The following is a 17,886-nucleotide window of genomic DNA, read 5'->3' as shown; positions in this document are numbered from 1 at the left end:
GAGCACTCATTTCAATAGCTGAAGCCTGAAAACGACTTATGTGGTGCCACTTGAAAATGCCAACTGAAGATCAGCTTATTTAATATTTAGACAATCCCGAACAATTAGTTTTATGGTAATATTAACTCATATTTAATATTATTATCTATTTTCTAAGTTAAGTTAATGCTATGGACTCAAACAACAACAATGCAGTGAATGCCATAAAAACAAATATAAATATCTGAACATCTAGTGAGTACTGACTTTTGCTTCACTCAGTGCACCACTGATTAAAATCTCATAAAACGGCAGATAATTAGAATAAGTTACTGTTCACAAACACAGCTGTGTTTTCTGAGGCTACACGCATGTCGCCACCGCAGGGTGGTTCTCATTAACTCGATTAAGAGACTAATATTGAGACTTGAGATTTGTTTTGCTCTCAGGCAGGGGGTGTCTCCTTGTCTTGTCTCTTTCTCTTTCTTTCTTTTTCCCTTTTGCCTCCTCTGCGCCCTCTGGGTCGTCTGTGAGACCTGACCCTGTCCTTGTCCTGCTCTCTTTGAGGAGTGGCGGTTCTGCAGCTGTGTTAAAACATACAAGGCAACAGTTACTCACGAGTTTCCTTCTTCATAACATGTGATGCTGTTTGATATTAAACCTGGGTTTATCTTCCTTGAGCGTTCCGCTCCTCTTCCTCTCTTCATATTGCTGTTCTCTGCACTCCTCACTGTCCCTGCTCCTCACTCGGCCCTCCCTTCTGCAAAATGACACATATGTAGAGTATTTTTTCCCATTTGAAGAAAATGAAAAATAGTCTTTCTTCTGGGAACTAATAGAAAACACACACCCAGCGAGGCCACACGACCAAGTGCCTGGCCTTTCCCTCCGCTCCTAAGGGGAAGCATTAAGGCAGAGCCCAGGGGAACAGAGTTGTAGGCTCGTGTCAGCTGCTGCTGTTTACTCTATTGGAGCCTTGTGCTCTGATGAAGATGTGAGGCTGCACTTTGACTCACAGCAACAAAAGAGCTAAACACCGGTGTCACAGCAGGGCGCGCACTAAACAAACAAGGATTCTCTCTGCCATCTCCTCTCACCTGCAATGGTCTCTGGACTCTATGGAGACCAGCTGCTTTTTTTTTGGACAAACAAATGTCATTGCCACTACAACCACTTAGTTTCTCATAATAGGTCAAAGCAGTTCCTATTAATGAATTGGAAACAGTCAATTCAACAACTTCTTCTAAGGTTGAGCAGCAGCCTGGGTTTGGAAACTACTGGCAAAATAAAGTAATTGCAAGCATTTCAAAGCCTTCCATCAGCATCTATTGTGATGAGAAAATGGCCAGCTCAAGGTATTTTGGTGGTAAGATGTATGATAGCTTAGAACTTCTAGTTTTCTTGGTCCACATAAATTTGCAAATGTCAGAAAGGTAGTATCTGACGGCAAGGGCATGGACTTCAGAGGTTTAAAAGATTTTGCACAAATTGGCACCCGGGTGGCCGGCTGATTCACCCATGCCCAAAGCCAGCCGCAGTGCTCATCGTCCCATTGTCAGTTTTGCAACATTGAATGAGCCAAGCAGACATTATAAGATGACACTACAATTTAGAAGATGAACAACTGATAACACTCAGAATTGCACTTTAATGCAATAAAAAGAGCATACAAATAACAAGCAGACGCCGCGCGGTGTTTACCTCACTCCAAACATGCAGCCTCGGCATCCACTGCTAAAATAATCATCGTGACCTTTCCACAACATCACACTGGGAGGATTTGTGTTTCTATGTAACAGCATCATCTGGATCTGTCTGCCGTGAAAGTGCGCACTTAATAGAGACTGAGTGTAATTATCACCACTCAGAGCGAACACAGAGAGGAGAGAGCCTTTAGGACCCTGCAGCACAGCGCTTAGTATATCCAATATTTGGAGACAGCTCCTCTGTTAACAGGCGAGATTAGGACCCTGGGCTCACATTTGTTTTTGCTCAGGGCCATTATATCCAACACAGACTACAACTGAGCACACAACAAAGCACACGCTGATGGTTCCCAAAGACACAGTTTGGGGGAAAATAATGCTTTAGTGTGCGTTCATCAAACTTTTATTAGACAACAAAGCCCACTGTATTCCTGTTGGGAGGGTAGTCGTGGAATAAAAATAGGCTACAGGAAAGTATTACTGATGATCACAGCAAGACAGACGAATGACGGCTGAGGTTGGCTTGATGCTGAGATAACCGAGTACGAGTACATAGAAGATGAGGGTCAAATATTAATGTCAAACACTCCCAACAAGAATCATGTGCATAATGCAAGCAGATAAATGAAATTTCCCATGTTTAATCAATGCAAACTTATTCACATAAATAAAGCCACTTACTGTATATAAAACATCAAGGTTTAGAACAGGTTTAGAAAGTCACAAAAAACAGAGATCTACACATTGATTTGCTACGTTCCTTTGGGGTGGAGCTTTAGAACATGGCGATTCTACTCTTTCCGCAAAGCGAAAGTGGTTTACAATCCCATGAGCCGATTTTTGATTGTATGAACCCACCGCAATGAATTTCTATTACACCGCTGCCCTTCGTTTTACTTTGGTGTAACAGAATGCATTATCTTATTGAATCAGCCTGCTAATGGCTACGGTTGTGCAAAGGCTCCTGCACCAATCGTTTCGCCTCAGTCAAAACAAAGACGATCTTTGGAAGCCAATATTGTTGTTCAAGCGTGAGCATGAAATCAGACAGAATATTGAGGTCTGGGGCCACTTTGGATCTGTACGAAAAACAAACTCACAGAAAAGGAGGCTATGCAAAGTCGCAAAGCCGCAAAGCAGCTCGTGCTTTGGGACAATAAACAAAATACTGAATAACACTGTAATATTGTTAACATTGTGGTTCTTTCAACAAATCATCTAATTAAAGTTGTAGGTTTTATGGTCATTAGTTAGTTACCATATGTCCATAAGATATGAATATTTAATCTCCACAACACTAAAACTGATTAATTCAACGTGCTACAGCATCTGGGTACCATTTCTGTACAACCTGTACTAATCTGTGGGGCTTGAGTGATGGGGGAAAAAAGTCCATGCACAAAGTTGTAGCCCTAAATGAATGTGTTTGTGGGTAGGGGAAGACAGAACATTGAGAGACACGCTGAAGCCTCAGAACCAAACCCGAAGCCGGGATAAGACTGGCATCAGACACAGAGGCAGGCTTTATTTTCTGTCCGCTGTACGAGCAGGTCTATCTCCCCGAGGCACTCTGGGATTGGCTTCTACCTATTTTTTCTGCGCTAAATCCTCCAGATCCAACTGCTGCAGTTACAGGATCATATTTGTGAAAAACATCCAAAAGTACCCACAATCCAAAGTTTCTAGCAACAAAATAAAAAGTGTAATTCCTGAAAAAGTAGCCTCTCAGTGAATGCTGTGAGTGTGAGGTAGCGCTCTGTCTTTGCTCTTCCGAATTAAAAATGGTTTAATTGGGTTTTTTATGCTTAACGTTACAGTTGACTTTTTTCAATTATCAGACTCAGCTCTATCCTTTGTTAACTCTAAAAGTGGCCTTACAGCAGCTGCTAATGAAGTCTATAGAGAGCGATTATGGGAGAGCCAATTCACTCTTTTGCTCAAATAAGCTATTTTAGAACAGTAAAAGGCACTAAACTAAAGAGAGAGTCTAAAAATGAATCAAAGTTGGAGGAGGGAGGTGATTTAGAAACAAGGGATTGTGTGAACCTCACCTGGGCTAACAACACAAACAGCCCACCAAACATATGTTGTCACAGTATGTCACTGATGAATCTGTAGGCGGTGTATCATGCAGAATACATAAATAGAGACTACATGCTGTGAAAATGTGCTTTGATCATTAATTATTACTAAGTTTGATTGGTTGAGTAAGATTTTAGAGGAACATTGGTGTGACTTGGTGGTTGATACACAGTATGTTGCACTGTTAAGGCCCATAATAAAACGCTAACTTGGATATCTGAGGCAAGCGCCATCTTGGAGAAAAACGTATCAATGTACAAACTGGCGAGACTGTTGTTGTGTCTTATTTGAAACTTTTAGGTATTTTTCCACAAGCTCCCCCATCGATGCTCATTGAGGACATGTGATGACAACAGCGCAGAGGCGTTTCTCCCTGACAGCTCCCACCCACAGCTTGACGACGCGTCCCTCTGGCTGTGCTCCTAAAATAGAACACGGCACAGTCATAAATCAGTGCAGCAGCACATGAAGCCCTTTACATGTGTGGGACAGTGTATATGGAGACTGATCATGCGAGCTGTGTATAGGGTAAAACACCAACAGGAGGAGAGGCTGCCATGAACTATACCAGGGGGACAGTGACTTCACAACACTTGAACATGCGAACAGTAAGAATCCCTTAGCGTAGCCCTGTGTGCCTGTCAAGCATATGTGAATGCTCTGTTTCCGATGTTCGCCTAAAGCCTCCCAGCTGTCCCCATGCATGTCCCACTTCCCTCAGATGACCCACAAGTTTCAACAAAGCTTTCAATTTATAACCCAAAATCTGTGATCGGCCCATTCCACACAGCCCCAGCCTAGACGTATAAGGAGTTTAACTTTAGACAATGAGATATGCTTCACTTTGTCAGATCAGCTGCGGTAAATCTGTGGAGTAATTAAGAGTGACGCTCCCACATTAGCTGGCAAAGGGATTTGATTTGTAAAAAAGTACTATTTTGGGATTATGGGATTTATAGAGAAAATGGCACAGTGACTCCATTGTAGGCCATTGTATATCCCTGTCTGGACGAGACCCAAATTAGCCTATGGCTAGATCATACCCACAGGTATATTATGGCCTTTATATTATACCCCCTGAGGCTATATTATGAGTGATGTACACAAGAATTACTTCATTAAAGATAAAAGCCGCGGCAGCACGGTGGTGCAGCGGTTAGCTAGAGGGACGGAGCTTTTCTCTGTGGGCACTCCACTTTCCCCTACCACTAAAAACATGTACAATAGGGATGCATGTGCGTACATTAATGGTGGTCAGAGGGACCGTTGGTGCAGATGTGTGCAGTCGCACATCAGTCTACAGTGGGGTAGACTAACCTTGTTCAGACTACCCCATGGGAAGCTGTAGCTATACGAAGCTTACCACCACTGTGTGTGGAGTGAATCAAGAACAAATCTCCAGCACTACATGAAGCACTTGTGTCATGGGAAAAGGCTCCACAAATAAGCTATATTTTGGAGACCTTAGTTGTACAGTGCTGCAGACCACTGACAGGTCAGGCACAGTGAGCAGTGTGCTTGAGGCAGGTCCTGCTACGTGTGAGGTGAAAACGTAGGAAACGGCCTTTTGCAGCAGAACACTGTGCTCTCCTTCTCCCAGCGTGAGGAAGGTTCATGTGAGGACTACACAGGGGGTTCAATGCTGTAGTGTTAAAGCTGCCACAGTGGATAATATTAATGACATTAATTAAATATCTGGGCCCGGGTCAGCGCTGACTGTGCACAGGATATGTAGGACAGATTTGGCCAGTGCACGCATGAGGAGGAACAGCATTCAGACAGTGAAACAGTCCACTGAGTCGAGAGTGGAGTGGAGAGTTCTTATCATTTGGGAGCCACAGGGAGGACACTCAACAAACTCAATTATTTCTTAGCGGATGCAGCAACTTCTCCCCTCACTGCACCAAAACAATAAAAATAGCTGTGCATATGCGGGCAATAATTTCTCCTGGCCTTGCAATAGTCCTGATTTCTGTCACAATAGTCGCTTTTGCAATGCTCTGCGTTTCTCCACAAAAGCCATAGCAGTTTAGATTATAGCTCTAAACTACAAGGATGTACGCAATTCAACCCAAAGCTCCATTCCTGCCCTGTAACAATGCATACCTTAAATATGAAACATTCAGACATATGCAAAATATTATCTACTTTTAAACTATTTTCCTGACCACGTATACAATACCCGTGTCTGTTTTCTGTCCCCTGCAGAACCTCTTTGCCTCTTTTCAAATACCTCACTACATCAACTGAAATACTGCCCTGTGCTGGTGCCAACCCTACTTCCTACCTCACCTGGCAAACAGACCACTCCCCTCCCTGATCTTTGTTCTTCAGAGCCGCCAGAGAACTAAACAACTAATCATTCTTTCTGTGCTTGACAAATGTGTCTATATAAGCAGACAGGTTTAAAACGCACATGCAAAGCTGAGCAGAGCGGAGCAGGTTGGCATTATGGATAAAAACCAAGCCACTATATGTTGCCTGAGGACATATCTGCAGAGCAGACAGATGAATCTGCGTACATCAGAGAGAGCAGGGGAGAGGGAAATTTATCTAAAGAAAGCAACCTGGATCAGGATCACACAGGAAGACAAATGGACCACAAGAGAGCTGCTGCGCACATTTGCTATATAAATGCATTTTATAGGTGTTTCAAATATAGTATTCAAAATTATTTATAGAAATGTTTTGACAGGATTTCCGCAGTAAGAAACACTAAAGTATGCAATAGCTGTTATAAAAGGTTTTTGAAGACTCCAAAAAAATATTAAAACTTAATGACTTCTGACATACTCCTCAAAGCAAGGCCTGTTTGCTTTTAGAATAAAAGTCCAGCACATGTCTGAAAGATGCAACCATAGGTAAATATAGATCAATGTCACGGTGTCCCCTTTGTGTGACTCACATCACCTTCCAACAGTCCCCACCTTTTTACGGAGCTCTTCTGCAGCCATCACAGACATACTCATGTAATCCACAGTGAAAGCGTCCTAACATGCACAAGATCAGTAAAAACACTTTTCAATCAATGAATGAAAACAAGCGGCTCACTCTGATCAAAGCCGTTTCCAAAGGCAGCTGTGTTTGCCAACTGTTTGATGTGACTGGCTCACAGTCAACCATCAGGGCGCTCTGGCCAACTCGTAAATGAAATCGTAGTAGATGTGTTTCTGAAACGATGCACATCTTATGATTGTCCATGGGGTCCAAACACACACATGCTTCTAATTGAAAACTTCCGAGGGCGGGCAGGACGGCCTGTAAGAAGCTGGGCCAACGGAGCGCCTTTCTAACAGGTGGAAGACCAAACAGGCTGCTCAGTATTTAAACACAGTGCACATAAGAGTCACAGACACAGTCACATAGTTCTGTTTATGAATGAAGCCGCTCTGATGCAGAGACAGGCTGAAGAGTGGGCGTTAGCTGGCGGCGAGGCCTTGGCGTGGGGATAATAACTTTATGCTTAATGGTTCATCAAAACACTTCCACAAGGGCAAACAGTTTATGGGAAAATGAGTGCAATCTGGGCGAGTTCATGTCCAAATTACAGCGACAGCACTTTCTCTGTGAATCATAACAAATCCTATTAGACAAAGCATTGTTGTGTTATACAGACGCCCCGAGCCACGAAAAATATTCACCAAGTGGAACATGCTCGTTTAGTCAGAGCTCAGCAAAAGTACAGAACAGTTGAGAAAGGTCAGGGTTCAGGTGTCCTTATTGGACTTTGATTTGAAAATACTCAAATGTATAATCTTACATCCAATTTTGTTGTTGTTATATTACCTCAAGCGAGTAACAGTATCATTTTCATCACCCTAACCGTAACAATAAAAAAATAAATATTGCACCCTCATCTGATCCTGGGATTAGAATTTCCCTTCTTTTTGCAGCCCAAATGTGTCCATTACAGTTACAGCCTTTGGCCACTGCCGCATCACATGCTGCGAGAGTGCGCCAGGAATACCTGCTGTTCCTAATATCCCCGAGGGAGATCTGAGCAGCATCAGTAAAAGCACAAGCCAGGACCATCTTCTTTCATTCTTTCACTGCAGAAACGCTTGGAAAAAAAAACGGAAATCATTCATAAAATACACAGGAAACGGCTGGTATTTTTTCTTATCGGAACACACAGTCCCTTGAGGATGTGGGGATTTGGCAGGTCACCGATGCACACGTGGACAAATCTGGAGTAGAAAAGTTTCAGAAATAAAATGAGTTACATGAAAGGGGGGGAAGCTGAAGAGACATTCGAACAAGGGGGAGGCAGACTAGACAGACAGCATCCAAAGCAAATAAGCAAACACTAGAGGGACGAGTGCAGCGCGGGGTAAGGAAGAGGAGCTTTTTAAAATACGGACATAAATCTAAGCTACGTGGTGGGAGAGAGCTGGGGGTTATGACATGGATCGGAAGAGGGGAGTGAGGGGAACGACGAGGACACTGATAAACAGGAGACAGAAGGCACAAACATTCTGCTGTCTGCGTCTATGCCTTATTTGGCCATTGGGCAGTTGAGCTCGGAGTACCGTCGTAAAAAAAATGTCAAGAGCAGAGCAATCAGCCCAGAAATCCTTAATATGTGAGGTCGGCGACACAAGAGTTTGTTCCAAAATGTACGGGAAATGAATCATATTTGAACTTACCTATCCGTAGTCGCACAGAGGGTCTTTGGGGATCTTTGAAAATCTAGATGGGAACAAAAGAGAGAAGTGTAAGTTGGTCCCTGGACATGAATGGTCACACAAGACACACAAGGCTGTCAAGAAGCTGAACTCTCTTCCTTTCCTGGCCCGCCGAGCGCCTCTCACAGTCACAGCTGTACTCATTTGATTTCTAAACCTATCAAAACATTTCTTTTCCTATGGTCAGATTTCAAACATAACCACTATTTTCCTCTGTTTGTTGCCGTGAAGAATGGTTTGCCTGTTTTGACCACATCATCTGGTGAGGGCTATTGTTCGGAGAAACGAGTCTGCCTCTTTTGGGGCAAATGTCTGCCTTTACGCAATAATGCTGCTTTCTGTAAATGAAGACAAACTATCATATAATCCAGCCATCAAATTCAATTCAGCTGCCCCGGAGCCATGTTTTATCATCTATTGTCCTTTGAGTTTTGTAGAGCCTATTCCCCTAAGCTCCAAATTGAAGACTGAAGAGAGGCTGACAACATAAACCATTTTGTTCTCTGCCTCTTTATTGTTATTTGCAGCAGAAGTCTGTGGTGTCGAGCTGGCAAAGTCATTTTCCTGACAGCGAGAGTTTTACCTTTTTGCTACACCTCACATTAACAGATTTAGGCGAGGGGAGTGGCTAATGGATTGTACACATTTACAAAGAATATAAATAAGTAGAATGGGGGTAGGCATAAATAAGCTTTGTTTTCAGCTTACTTCTTTTGGGCATTGTTGTGTTTTCTTTTCTCAGTCAACCGTTATCCATAGCTTCCTTGAAAAAAAACGTAAATTGCTCAAATAAATACTCTCTTTTAACAACACTGTTAGGGCTTTGAGTTGCATCTTCAGACTCGACAAAAGAACACTGGGTTTATTTGGAGCGCAACATAAGAGGAAATATTAATACCGATTGCAACAATGTTTCCCAATGGCAAAACAAATGTCTTCGATTAGTATCACATACAATACGTTCATTCACAATTCTCTATTTACACAGAATGAAGGAAGGTCAGGTCACCTAACACTGTAGTATGTTGCATTCGTAATCATTGGGGACAAACGTCATTAAGCCGTTGTTTGCACTTGGCAGTTAAAGTGATCTTTATTTGGCAGAACGTCGAATAAATACCAATCCATTAGGAGTTGGTTAACTTCTAATGGTACAACCCGTCTTGAGAGGAGATACGATGGGGAACACTTATCCACCAAGCACAAACAACGGCTTGTCTGCAATGGAAAACGACTGGTAATGCTGGAAATGCTCTGTGTGTACAAGAACCTGAGTCACAACTAAAACAGCCACGGCCCGTTAAAGGTATCTATCAAATCAGTCTCGCAATGTTGCAACTCGCCCTCTCCCCATCAATAAAAGCCAACGTGTCAAACGCTCGGCTGCACAGTTAATGGTCCCAGTTGTTATAATGCACAAATTTTACGTGACCGAGCAACACAATGAGTTCCAAGTCACACACGTTGCTCAACATGACTTTGTGCGTAAACCTACAATACACAAACACAGAAATGTTCCTTTGAAGAGAGTAGAGGCACAAAATACACACGCCTCAACATCTGGACGCCATCCCGACTTTATTCCACAGAAGACCCCTAATGTGAGAGTGGCTCCGAGCGGTTTTCAGCACAAGTGAAACAAAGGGAGAGATAATACCAGATTATGTATGTGTATGTATGGAGAAAAAACAAGACACAAAGGAGGGTTTTTTTGCCTATCCATTGGATGACCCGACATTGCCTTACCTCTCACACCTGGATGTTAAAAAAGAAAACAAAAACAAATGTGCCTGGAAGGGATTGGCAAAAGGACAAGAATTACAGGAAATTTCCGAGAAAAAACATGGACTAATAGCAATAGAATATGAATAATACACAACAAAGCAGAAAGATAACAATTGGTGAATCTGAATTAGCTATTACCAAAATGTAACTAAAACAATGTAAAGAGTAGAAATTACGACTAACTAGTGTGCTTGCCAGGTAAATTATAGTTGTTTTAAATATCATTGGATAGTATAGCTGAGTTTAACTTGACTAGGAACATAGTCAATGACCTTCTCTCACTGAAGCTGCCTATCCCAGCTGATACTGTGATGTAACATAGGCTGTATGTGTACACGAGGTAAGTTTTTGCTCTCCGCCTCTGCATGATACACCCTCTTTGTAGGCTCATACCTCTCTCCCACGTTAATGGTGCTTAAGAGAGCAGATGCACTCAGCGTAAACAGTGCCTTGTCCACGCACACGCACTGGCCGCTAGCGTGAGTGAGTAATCGTTTGTACCTGTTGCGTTTGTTTGAAGACAGACGGACTTCCACGCTTGGCAGCGTATAACAGAGCTAATGGCCGGGGGCTAATTGCCACCGATTGTGCTAGCGTGAGTTTCGTTCTCATGCTAATGTTCCACAGAGGAAAGGTTTTAAGATAGAACTGATTATTTTAGGCCAGTGTGCCGCCCTCTCATGCAGCATTCAGCAAGGACAGATGTGTGCTATTTCTCCTGTAGTGACACTGTTCCCAAACTGCTCAACTCATCCAATCTTAAAATTCAGTCAGAGGGACATGACATTATCCCTCAAAGCAAAGTTGCACATATTGTCTGTAATTGACTGTAATTGCTGCAACTTTCAGTAGGCTTGTCAAAGAAAGTCTGCCGCAGGACTGTGGCAAGTAACTGGTAGTTTTACTTTTGCTTTCTGACACCCAGAAAGTCATCTGCTTTCAAGCAAGCTGGGATTTGCCAATGTACATGCTAAAGGCTTTGCACTTGATATGTTCCCTGAAACTGCTCTCTACACACAGCCTATCCACAGGCTTTGTTCCAATATAAAACCTACACTGGCTTGCGACCCTTTGATGCTGAATTTTATATCCTTTTAGCGCTGCTATGGTTAATAAGACTCACATTATCGTAACAAAAGGGCATCTGTTGCTGAAACTGCAGCACCATAAAGGACTTACACATGTGCAGAGCTTTGATATGCAATGAGTGTGTCTGTGCCAGGTGGAAGGACACAGAGAAACATGCTGCGCTGCTCAAGTGACTGTGCTGACCTACTAACACAGCTGCAGCCGCCCCACTCACCTTCACTGAGCCTGTGCTACGCTAACACATGACCCGCAGGTACACTGCAGTGGCACAGAAACACGTAGAGACTATATAAAGAAAGCCTAGGCCTTGGTTCCCCTTTGGCTCGGTCCCCCGGTGGGTCTGTACAGCACATTTCTTGTACTATAATCTGCCAGCCAAGCATCTTTTTCCTATGAGCTATTTTTATCACATCTACATCACAAAAGGGGGTGGGGCTATAACTTATAAAAGGGGAGTGGCCTAGATAAAAGCTGCAGAGATGTACTTCAAAGTGGAGGGTTCAAAGCCAAAGTCTGCAGGATGTTTGATATTTTGGTTGCATTAGGGGGCGCTGGCACAGCCTCACCAGGCAGTGGGGGCTCACAGGGGGTGACTGAGGGGCAGAGGGGTTCTAAGCCCATCATCTATTTTCAGAGCTTTGAAGATAAAGATATGGCCTGTTCTCATGTGTGCTTTGGCCACTGAGTCTTCCTGGATATCAGCGCTTCACTACAAAGACCAGAAGGAAGTGCGGAGAATGACAGCACTCATGGGCTCACACCTGGATAAACTCCATGCAATAAAGCATCATTTTCTCTTGACCAGTGTGCTGGCACAAAACCACTCCACAATAATGTAATGATCTGACATACCTTATCCTAGAGACGCACCAATCCAGCTTGAGAGAATTGATTTTTGGGTATCTACTGATTTCAGTCAATACCGATGCAGAGAGTAAAATATATATCTTTAAACAAAATAGGCGAAAACTAGAACATATTATGTAACTCATTATAAATGCAAAATAACTTCCAATGCATTAACACAGAATAATGTGTTCGGTGTATTGTGAGATGTTGTGGTGCAATATGAGTTCATCCAGTAAATCGTCTATTATTATTTGTCACCTGTTTCCAAACCAAGATTTTTTTTCCCTATTGACCCAAGAATGGATGCATGATCCCTCCGGCACATGGTCAGAGACTATGCAAGTGTGCGGGGCGTGCTTTCATTGACACTGCTCAACCTTAACCCTACATGTACCATAAGCCTCATTATGGACGATTAATTGAGACCCACATTGTCCCCATGGAGTAAGAGTTTTTAGCACAGACAGACACAGGGCACACGCGCTCGTGGAAGTTCACCTCGGTCCTTCAACTGCTCACGTTTGTTTATTTAGACATGTGTTCAGCTTCACAAACACACACACACACACACACACACACACGCACACACACACACATCTCCATCAGTCATGTGTGCAGCTGCAGGGCCTGATGCTGTGTGGTCTCTGGGGTTTCTTGAGGTCAGTTTGTCTGCTTTCAGGGTCCATCCCAAATTTTCACTGATGTGCAATGTGGAAACACTGCATTACTTCCACATTGCGCAGATGTTAAAGTTAAATGAATGAAACGAAGAAACAGTGACATGTCTAAGTTGATGACAGCTACAGACTAGACACATTTAATCAACGGTACACACCAAACCCTACATCTGCACCAATGTCCAACCAAATATAATCTGTAAAAGGAACAAGAATGCGTGACGCTGAACTTGCCAAATACTGAATACATTTTTCAGTATTTGGCAAATTTCCAAATAGATTTTTATTCTCTGATTTATTTTTGGGTGTGACATTACATTATGTAACCTGTTTTCCCAAAGATCAGTGTAAATACGTGAATTAATGAATTATGTCATTGTATATATATTTTTTTTTTAATGTTGCAAATTTGTCATATTTTGTAGACTGTACTGTCCATAAAGGGAAATTTGTCCCCTGCATTTGACCCACCCTTCAACCACTCCCTCAGGTCAGGAGGAGCAATAGGCAACAGTGCAGCGCCTGGGGTTACATTTACAGATTTTGAGCCATGATCTTAGTCAGGATTTCCAAGCTGTTTTGTTCCTGTTGGGTATACCTTTGCATTGCAATATACTGCATTGTACTTCTCAGTACATTGTTCTTTCAATGAATACAATTCTATTTTCACTTTGTTTCTGAGACCTTGCTCTACCCTTACAACAGGCAGCGTTCTGACAGGCTCCGCCCACTCTGCTCACTTCAGGGAGATACTGCAGGGTTATAGAAATGTGCACACGCCACATCTCCATTACCCCACTCTTTTTTTTAAACCCCACTCTCTCCATCGTAATTCTATTTATAGCACCAAGGTCACTTACAGGGATCAGAGGGACACATGGAGTCAGATGAAGTGAATAGATGAGTAGCCCTGTCCTCCACGGATGATGAGCTCTGCATAGTAAGATAGTGTCAGCGTTAACGGAGAGTGACAGTGACTTTTGTTCTTAATCATAAACTTATTACACACAATAAGATATACTCTACCTTTCTGCCTCCACCCGACCAGCGATCTCGGTTTGAACTACGATTGGAGTCATGCCGTCTTCTTGACCAATCATCTTGGCTTGAACTACTGGCGGAATCACATAGTCTGTTGATGATAAAATGGAAAAGCTACAAAAATGTAGACTACATTCAGAGTTGGAAAACTGCTTTTACTAAATAATAGTAGAAAGGTTGTAGCAAAAGTCAACAGAGCAGTCTCCACCACAGCTATATAAAGAAAGTACTTTCAATTAGTAAAAGTAGGCGATAGACATTTTCCACCTCTGCTTTCACAATCTAAAGCGTTAAGCAGTGATTTTTTTTTTTAACTACTAATGGTGCTTTGACTTATATAACATTCATCAAAATAGGACATTGGTTTGTCCTAATCGTGCTGCCCTTAGTCCACCCTGTAGGTCCATTAACGCATTAAACCTTGTTTTCTAGGTCATCTCTCCTTCTTCACCAAACAGCCCTTTAAAGTCCCCTCACCGGCAGTGTCAAGCGCACACTCTCAGACAGATGAGACACTAACCCCTTTCTGTCACAAGGACTTAATCAGCAGGAGGGAGAGCAGGAGGAGGCAGGAAAACCAACAGCATCCGTATCAATCCACATCTCAACAGGGAGGTGCTTGGAGCTTGTTAACGTCTCATTCACTTAGCTCAAAATGAACAGATATGTTCCTACACCACTTTGCTAAATCTTTATAGAAAACTCTCATAAATATCCATCAGCCATGAGGCAAAAATAGGCCCCGAAATAGACACAAATGAGAGGCGTTGCATCTGGCTTTTGGGCCTTTTAGTGTTGCTAATGTGATGGGCTGTCCACTGAAGATTGGAGATCATTACTATCAACACAGCACTGCTAACAATGCGGCACAAACAGAGAGCAGACTTCCTATCTGCCTTCTGCAAGTTCAATGTAAATGTTCTATGTTAAATTATGAAAACACAACATCTAATGAAGTTGAAGAGTATATTGAAGAGTAAGTATGAGTATGAGTAATGAATGGTCACTGTGAAGGAGAACCATGCTGCGTTCCTTTGGTTTCATTTGGGCAGCCTCCATATTCCTCTATACGCCATTAATTAATACATTACTAAGAATTGTAGGCATAGGTGGGAAATCTTCATAAAGCTACACATGCAAATTATGTCATCCTCATTACATTGAAAACCATTATGCCTGGTTTTCACGCAGAACCCTAGCGTGCTGCATGACTGTCCTGCATGTCCACTTTAAACTCACAAGCACACAAGCAGAGGTAAACAACCACAGGCCAATCATGTGTAATTGAGTTTCCTGCAAGGCTTTCTTTCTTGCCTGGACATAAACTGGGCATCTTCAGCCATAATGAAACTGAATGAGAGAGAGAGAGAGAGAGAGAGAGAGAGAGAGAGAGAGAGAGAGAGAGAGAGAGAGAGTGAGGTGAGAAACAGATAGACAGACAGACAGACAGAGAGAGGGTGCGTGCTTCAGATGGATGCTATTTACAAACATATCAGGCGCCTCCTGCTCATATAGAGAGCATGGTAACAGGGCTGTGAAGCACGTTGTTCCCGAAGGCTTAAAGATAGACCACGCACGACTCGTTCACTCCAAAGCTTGTGAAAAGCCCACTCATCAGACGCATGGACACATAAAACTACCATACTGCATCTTTATATAAATCGCAATAAATAGAAGCTGTAATACCACCTACAATCAATGACATACTCTCTCAATATAGGCACTGGATTTATGTTAAGATTCATAGTTTAATAGATGACAAAATCTGCAAGATTCAATCCTAAAAGAGAGGGATGTTAGTGTTACTAGCATGTTGGTTGTAGTGGAGATCAGAAGGTCTGAATACAGATTTTTACAGATATCTAAATTTTCACATCCATCTACTACTACAAAAAGCTGTTGTAATAAAGCTGCTAATGTTGATTCTCTGCTGCAGTCCTGTGTTGGCAACCACAATTTTCTTTTTTTCGACATACACAAGCCAACTGCATCCATCATTCACTGTAAGTAGTGGTACAACTACTACTACTACTAGTATTCACTTGGTCAGACATCTCACATATGAAAATACAGTATAACTCCCATACTATTATATATCTGCCATCACCACATGTAAATCCCTAAATCATCACTAACATCACTAAGTATTAATGTGTTGTGACACCGTCTATGAAAGTTCACTCAGTGAGCTTAATACAGACACTTAAGCCTGTGTTTTTGACAACACTGTGGATTCCCTTGCCAGCTCAGCTCTAATATGCTGAGCCCATCCTCGGATCACAGTAAACAGATGGCATGAGCCAGATAGTGATTGTGACACACAGAAAGGACCAGCTGCCACCTCCTCTGGGCACCAGTTATCACACAGAACAAGATGAGAAGGCATTGGCGTCGACAATACCAACCTGGGAAATAAACTGTGTGAGTCAGAGGCAGAACAAGGTCGGCTCCACTCCTTCTGATGTTGTCTGCGTCTGTCCACCTGAGAAAAAAGGGACACTTTTTCATATTTCCTTTGAAGAAAAGTTAACTTATTTTAAAAGTCCAATATCAAATTTTAATCAGGCTTTTACATATAGTTTGAGACACTCTAGCATTGTTTTTTACATTTTTGTAACGTAAAACAATGTTGTAGAAAATAACTAATAAGATGCCAATGTGGAGGCGAGTGATACAGTTTACAAAAAGCGAAGAACAATAGCTCTCGTAATGTTTCTACCTTATATGTACCACCAGCTCGCTCTTCTCTGTTTGCTCTGCGTTTATCTTCAATTCGCTTGCATACAGATGCCTTCACAAGATAAAATATACTTATTTAATCATTTTCTGTAATTGTTGTTGATTAAGGAGCTCTTAAGGACTTAACTACCATTTCCCTCCTAGACGATCGCATTTCTTTCTGTTTCAGGTAGAAAGCCTCCCATGTCTCTTCAGTGAAGCCATAGTTGAAGTAATCTGTAATGTCTGCTCCTGAAGGTAAAGAGGTACAGTGTCTTTTTTTTTCTTACATGGTAATGAAATCTTTGCTGTTTTGCTGTTGTTTTTGGTGTATAAGTAATAACTTACCTGGTTTTCTCCATGGTTTTTCTTCAGTACTGGGTTTCCTTTGCATTCTTTCCTGCCATTTTCTGCTCTCCCTCTCTTCCTTCATTTCTTCAACTGTTTCTTGACAACATCCAGCAGCTGTCAAACAAAATCAATCATCTCGAATAATACACAAAAAAATAATAATACAAATAATTATTTATATAATTTCTAATTTAAAAAAAAACCATTCATCATAATTAAGTCATTGTTGGATATGTCTGGCTTATGTTGTTATGAGAGGATAAAACAAATCTTTTTTCCCTTGTATTCTCTTATTAATTGTGGTACAGTGTCGCATCTGGGAATAAAGAAACATATATATATATCAGCGAAATACAAAGGCGCAATAATGTGGAAAGTCTCCGGGCTGAAGTATTGTGGCCAAAGGGTAAATAAAGATAGCTGATTAAATGAATATGTTGTCAACATTTTAGGACTGCATTGGCAGATTGCAAACTCATTATCAAACAAGCTCACTTTCAAGGGCATGGATCATAGTTGTGGGATGCAAAACTTCAGGTTCAACGTTGATTTGAAAAAAAAAAAAAAAAGTTAAGGTTGGCTCTATCTAATTATTTTACAAGTAAAATATTTAGTTAGGATACCTGACGTTAAGTAAATAATGACTTTTCTTTGCAGCCATGGACTGTAGCAGACCAATAGCTGACTAATTTAAGGGTAATTTAACAGTTATTTTAATGTTGAAATAAAGTAACATTACATGGCGGCATAGCAAAATGGCGGCTGCTAGCCATATACAGAAATATAACGTTAACATTAACGCAAATTGTGTAACTTACTGGCTGAGGTTACCGTGGTCAACATTTTGTAACGGTTTTTACTTTCCTCTGCATCTGCATCGGTTAATACCAGTTTTTATTGTGTACGCATACTTATATGACAAGC

General features: G+C 41.9%; 1 protein-coding gene and 1 long non-coding RNA gene across 2 annotated transcripts in view; both read right to left on the bottom strand.

Annotated features, from left to right (window-relative positions):
- The window catches only part of pdgfra (platelet-derived growth factor receptor, alpha polypeptide), a 424,693-nt gene that overhangs the window by 197,867 nt on the left and 208,940 nt on the right, over nucleotides 1–17,886 (bottom strand). The gene's annotated exons all lie outside the window — the stretch shown is intronic.
- On the bottom strand, nucleotides 16,631–17,857 carry LOC306977088. The gene is made up of 4 exons (XR_013793802.1): nucleotides 17,781–17,857; nucleotides 16,960–17,076; nucleotides 16,763–16,863; nucleotides 16,631–16,684 (listed from the first exon to the last, which is right to left on the bottom strand). It is a non-coding gene; the product is annotated as an uncharacterized lncRNA (long non-coding RNA).

The sequence above is a fragment of the Gobius niger genome (assembly GCF_951799975.1).
Source record: "Gobius niger genome assembly, chromosome: 17".
NCBI lineage: Eukaryota > Metazoa > Chordata > Actinopteri > Gobiiformes > Gobiidae > Gobius > Gobius niger.
This window is presented reverse-complemented; position numbering and strand designations above follow the sequence as displayed.